The sequence below is a fragment of the Cyprinodon variegatus genome, unplaced genomic scaffold (genome assembly GCF_000732505.1).
Source record: "Cyprinodon variegatus isolate N-32 unplaced genomic scaffold, C_variegatus-1.0 Scaffold3, whole genome shotgun sequence".
In the NCBI taxonomy this organism is placed as follows: domain Eukaryota; kingdom Metazoa; phylum Chordata; class Actinopteri; order Cyprinodontiformes; family Cyprinodontidae; genus Cyprinodon; species Cyprinodon variegatus.
The window spans coordinates 2,535,838-2,542,327 of record NW_015150456.1 but is presented as its reverse complement, the minus strand read 5'-3'; the positions used below and the strand labels follow the sequence as shown (position 1 = coordinate 2,542,327).

At 40.4% G+C, this 6,490-nt stretch overlaps 1 protein-coding gene across 1 annotated transcript in view; it reads left to right on the top strand.

The window, feature by feature from the left end:
• Positions 1 to 5,853: 5,853 nt before the first annotated feature.
• Positions 5,854 to 6,490, top strand: part of slc39a10 (solute carrier family 39 (zinc transporter), member 10) — a 53,621-nt gene continuing 52,984 nt past the window's right edge. The window contains exon 1 of the mRNA XM_015371250.1: positions 5,854 to 5,966. The gene's annotated coding sequence lies outside the window, so the exon portion shown is untranslated. The remainder of the gene's footprint in view (positions 5,967 to 6,490) is intronic.

Sequence of the window (6,490 nt, the reverse complement as noted above, 5' to 3'; positions counted from 1 at the left end):
TTCGTTTGGTGAACGGCTCCAAATTTTCTTTAACGGAAAGTAGCCAGACTGATCTGCGAGTGAAACCTTGAAAGCTTGCAAGATCAGGATGGTCTCAAGAGGCTATGTGCTTAGAATTGCCATTTCGGAATTTATGCTAAGGATGATTAAATGTTTAGTTTTAGTGTTAAAGGCTAAAGCAGATGCTAACTTTACAGCCCTGGGGACATGATGAACAGTCTGCATCATACTACGGACCCTGCATTGTCACCCAACACCTTATGAGGCCTGGTTGTGTATCTGAAACATGGTCATCCAGCAAATGTGGTATTTACTGCGTTTATATTCCAGAGTGCACATTTTTTGTGTCTTTTCTCTTTTGCTTTTTTGTCACACACTAAGCAGCACATTAGCTTAGCATCATTATCATAAATAAGCCAGTCACTTGCGAAACACAGTCTTCCCGAAAACACAGTTTTTCAATAAATGTCCTTTTTATCCTGGGGCCTGTAGATCCTCCCTCCCTCTCTTCCCCATCGGCATGTTGTCTTTTAGAAGACTTGGTTGCTCCAACTATCTGCCACAGTTTGTCTAGAGGTGAAGTTGTGTTAAATAATGGGATGTTGGGGGGTGTGCTTTCTGTGCACATGTCTGTCTATAGGCAGAAGGAACAAAGCTGCTGAGGTCGAATTCAGCGGCTACGTCCTCTGAAGGCCAGATTGTCAGCCGATTATGTAATGGCTTGGCACCGTGGCCAGTTCGGATTGGAGGACTCCTCGTTATGTGGCTCACAATTATTTTTGCCCGTTTTAAAGGATGGGTCCGATGTATCCTACATAGCCTAGGGTATCCCATGATTCATTGCAAGTCCAAGGAAGACGGCAGCTCAGAAGAAAAAGGTAAATGGCACTGAACAGTGGTGAATATTGCAAATGCAGTTAATAAAATACAAGTATGTGAATAGTTCCATCTGAAATAAATGAAAATAGTTGTTTTAAATGGTTATTGAGTCAGAAATGTGGCGGATAATATTTGGTTTATTGAAAGGTTTTTATCTGTCTCTGCGCAAATGGGTTTAGCTGACATTTAAGCAGACAATCACAACAACGGTACTGCTGCTGAAGTTCATCAAAAATGTTATTAGCACCCAGAACAGTAGTGAGAAGATCGGTATCCACTCTTCGCCTGCTTTGTATGTCAACTGTCACAATTGTTAAGCGACAGAGCTTAGCACTACTGAAGAAAATAGAAAACTCTATAAAAGCCTCCTCATGCAGTTCAAGAGTGACAGTAATTTATTTCCTGGAGTATTTCAACAATCTGTTGATAGTGGTGATAATTATGAGCTAAATCACAAGTTCTCTGCATGTTTACATTTGCAAACCATCACCAGCAGGTGCTGCTGTTTGCCCGGCATGTTTTCCATGCTGGTCACACATTTTCCTAGACTAATAGCCATTCAAAATTTCCCCACTTTCTTTGATGGGTCCTTGGCTGGTCCCCTACGATTCCTTTTAAAACATAAATATTTGTACTTAAATAATGTTTTCTGTCATGATTTGTGGAAATTTAGGATTTAAAAAGAAGCATCATCTCCTAGTAAGTCCCTGTAATTCAGTGAAAGGGTGGAGTCAGAGTAAAAATAAAAAAAGCAAGAGGGGGTCACTCCAGTGGCTGGAAGTGGGAGGGGATTTCACTGGGAGTTGGAGGGAAGTTGGCTGCCATTCGGCTGGCGTTTGACTGGGAAGGGCCACTTTGAAAGGCTGCTACTGTCGGGAAATTCTGTCCACAAGAAGTCCGCATGGACGGATGTGGAAGCTCAAAATAACGTCATTTGAGTTATGGAGTTCCTTTTAAAAAAAGAATATATTCATCCCTGTAAACTAATTGTAAATAAATTGTTCAATGAAAGCTCAGACTGCTGTGAAATGTCCATTTGGGTCATATGACTAATTTAGAGACGGATCCGACCCTCTAAAGATACATTGATGAATTTTTGACAATAGCAGCCCACACTGAGCATCGATATGCAGTATTTTACATTGACCTGTAAACATTTGATTGTATCTTAAAATAAGTTAATACCTGGGTATGTAAAAACACTGCAGAACAGTCTAATTTTAACTCATCTAGTTTTAATTAACTTCCATCAGTCTGGGCTGGCTTTTAAAAAAAACATAAAATACCAATAATTTAGTTGAAAGTGAAACAAAAAAAAAAAAACAAATGACAAAAATAAAAACACAAAAGGGTTTTTATCTATTTCAGTATATATGTTTTATAGCTAAATGCTGATAGAATTGTAGAGAAGTTCCCAGAGTAATCAAAGACTAACCAAGATGTCATCATATGTACGGAAATAATACATTCTGGAAGACATACTGGGGTCAATAACAGGAGATATGAAACAAAAGGAGCGTCGAAATCTTTAGACTCTCTCTTTTTCCTCACACTCAACAGCCACAGTGTTTTGTGTTTAAAATCCAAACAGCGCCACAGCGTTGATCTACCTAACATGTTGTGTTGAATCACCCTGTGCGGTTTTGTGTTGCAGTTTAAAATAAGCACATACTCATAACATTGCGCTATGTTATATTTATGGAATCCCCCATATAATCAGGGTCTGTGTCATTCATTCTAATGTTGATAGTCACCTGTTTGTTTTTACTGGCAACCATGACTCACTGGCCACTAATGGAACCCAACAGAAACACATACTTAAAGATTTAGTTCCAGCTTTCTCAGTCTCTGATGTAGCTTTGCTCATTTAAAATGCATCATAACAAAAGTGATTTTACTCTCCTTACCATTAAAAGTAAATATTTATATATTTTTTTGCCTTCTCAACCTTCATCCTGTCACAGCAAATGACTGCTTACGCTGATCTTTGGTCTTCTGGTTTCCTTTTGTTAGAAGAGATTCAACCCTCACCACTGTCACCACAGGCCAGCTCAGGATGAGGGATTGCTACAAGGTCAGTGACTCAATGCCATCCGTTAGGTGTAGAGACATTATAGCCGTTTCTCAATATGTGTACTTGTTCAATCTGATGTGCTTGTGAAACGTCATCAGCCTCAGGCCTAGTTCTGTTCCAATTCACAAGAACAACAGACCAAGAAGAGACAAAGTCCCCGGATGTTGCTTTAGCCCCTCCCTCTTTACCCAGCATGCATCAGAGCAGACTTGTCCGTTCTTGAGCTTGACAGCTGTCCCAGCATGCACTGCGGCAGCAGCAGCTTCCAATGGAGCGTTCACAGAGCTCAGAATATTAAATTAAAAGTTATTTTCTGTTGCTGCTGTTTAATAAAAGTATGTTTTAATTAACCTGACTCAGCCAGATGGATTTGCTCCGCATATCCATCTGGAAACCTTCCGTTGAAGTAATTTTGGGAAGGCGAAAATACTGGTTAGCTGATTGGCCTATGTTGGTGATAGACGGGCCAAATAAACCAATCAGATCAACGAAGCATATGACGTACTAACAGCTAGGCTACTCTTGCCGAAACCAGTCGGGAGAAGAGCAAAAACATCTTTTCCTCTGAGAAAAGCCTCCAGAGCAGTGTTTTGCTCTTCTTTCAGTGAAGAAATACTCTGTAATTCCGATCAAACTTGCTCGATAGCCACGCTAACGCTAGTTAGTGTTCTTTAGACTGAACTGTCGCGCTTCTCGTTGCGTCACACATCAACCCGCCTCAAAGCCAACGCTGATTGGACGTTCGTTTGGTTAACGGCTCCAAATTTTCTTCAACGGAGAGTCTCCAGACTGACTAGCGAGCGAAATCTTAAAAACTCGCGAAATCAGGATGGTCTCACCAGGCTATGTTTTAATACCATTTGAGGTGAAAACATTATACTTTTAAGCGCCACTATAAGGCTCATTTACCGATTTAATGCGTCATTTTAAAAACAACTTCCGAATTTTAAAGGACCATGGCAACCAGCAGACCTCTCAGGGTTGCGGCAACCAGGGCTAATCGCAGCCCGTCTGCAGCAGCCCTCTCTCTGCATAGAGAGGACCGCTGGCTCTGAAGACGAGATTTTTGTTTTATTTTGCAAAATGTTCATTTGATTTGTGTTTATCATGCTGTGTTCATTATTATTCCCACAATACATTAAAAAAAGTAAGAATTTTTTATAATCTAGACTAGAGACTAGGTGAAATGCAGCTCCAGACGAGCTGAGCGTGTGGTGATGTCATCGGTACGCTTCTGTTCCAATTGACCCATATTTAGCTGCTTGCTCCTGTTCTCCTGAAGTCTACATTTTCCTGTTTTCTTCTCAAGAACAAACTTGGCGAGGACACAAGTCCGTATTCGCTTTCTATTGAATTGAGAAACGGCCAATGTTTTTACCACATGATTGTATGATTGACAATTGAATTATTAATGGATTCAAATGTATTAAAACCCCACATGAATAAGATTGATTTTACTGAATGCATTAGGTGCATTTTTATTAGGTATGATGGGTGCAAATGACTTAAACAACATTTATTGTCATTTTGTATACTCAGAGTGTATACAAAATTAATTTTTTTTTTTTTTGTAAAGCTCCCATAACATTTCCATTTTCCTTAAGTACAGCAGTGATCAAATCTGGGGCGGATTTACCAATAGGGAATACTAGGTAGTTGCGAAGTTCCTGGGGGCCCCATAGAACTCTGTTTACATGTATGGTTAATACAACTATCCCTTATTTGTGCATAAAAATTGTGTTTTTGATAGAAATCCATTTGTTAAAATACCATCAGACCGCCATCAGACCCCCAACCATATTGGATCAATACATTTGCTGCACATGTTCAAAAAGATCCAGACAGACAGCAGCAAACCATTTGAAAAAAAAAAAAAGGTACGAAGAGCAGTGTTGCCAACTTAGCACTTTCTCGCTATATTTAGCGACTTTTCAGACCCCTATAGTACTTTTATTTCAGAAAAGAGCGTAGTACCAGATCTAGATACTTTTTTCTGCTAGTGGAATTTGGCAACAACAAATAAAAGCACCAAACTCTGCTCTCCAGAGCAAGTAGGTTCTGTTGTCATGATTCATGCAGCTATTATTTCATTCTAATTAAAAATAGAGAATAGATAAGCAGATCAAGGCTTGTCTACAGTGAAAAGAAGGACTGGGTTATTTACTTTTGCCGCAGCCTTTTTGAAAACACAGGAAGGAGCAATCAGCTAAGTGAGCTTAGTGTTGGAAAAAATCTTTCATTCCTTTTGAGATAGCATGAAAAGTCAGCTGAGTAAAAAAAATAGAGGAAAAGGACAAAAAAGGGACAAGAAGAGGGACAAAACATAGAAAAAATAATGGATGCCTATTCTATTAAAATTTCTGTATCTGTATAATGGGTCTATTTTATGTGTTGTCTTCTCAGTTAAGAGGACCTTGTCTTTGCCTAGGGCCCCAAATTTCCTACATCCGCCCCTGATTTTTAGGTTAAAATCATTTCTGTAATATACATCTGTGCCAAACTTATCTTAAATGATAATTAAAACTGAAGGAGAATCGTATTCATTCTGAAAGTATTTTGATTTTTTTTTTCTTTTTACAATTTTAATATATATTTTTTTTCTTTATTTTATTTTAACCTGATTATTTCTATTTTTCCCTGTCTGTTTTACAGGTGCACCTCATTCAGTACTAAAATCAAACGTCTGCATTTTAAAATTCAGGCTCTAAAAGCCGAAAATGATATTGTAAGCAGGTGCACTCAGATGCTGGCCAGAGAGTGCAGCCTCACGCTTCCTTATTTCAGTCACGTGACGGCTCAGACGGTCACGCGGGAATGAGCTTCAGCGCGTGTCCTTTCTCCGTGGCTCTACGAAGATTGCGCAGACCAACGGCCCAACCCCTTCCGTGAATCTAAGGAAACTCCGTAAGTGTGGTTGGTGAATAAGCTGAGCTGTAGTTCTCTAACGTCAAAAGCCTTGCGCAGGATTTTTTGGTACCGAGCGGAAAGGAGATGCACACGGCACTCGAGTGAGGTAAAGCGTTTGTTTTCATTCACTCCCCCAACATGGACTCTAGTAGCTGGGATCACGGAGCGGCTTTAGAGGCACTTAGAGTCAACCGAGGGCAGTAAATGACCCGCTGTTCCCCGCGGAAACACCGTCTAGTTTCCACACGGTCCTCTGCTAGCTAGCATTAGCCGGTTGGGCTGTGGTTGGTGAAGGTTAGCGTTAGCATGAGGCGAGCCATGAGGTTTGCTGATTTTACCGGCTCTTAGTGACTGAAGCTGCCGTAGAAGAAGAGGACCGGTGTTACCCTTTATCTTTCTTTATCTTACTCTCCGTCATCTGGAGTTTTATAGTTTATCTGCTGTTATCTGTGTCAGTTAGTTTGGGGCGGAAGAGATTTGCTCAGGTATGCAGCACCACGTGTCGTCCATGGATTGGTCGCGTGGGTTATTGATTGATGTGTTGCTTCCAGGGCTTTTATGGAGGAACAGGTCATTTTCATTTGACTGTGGAAATGGTCATACTGGGGAGGCTATGCTCACACCTCCTTC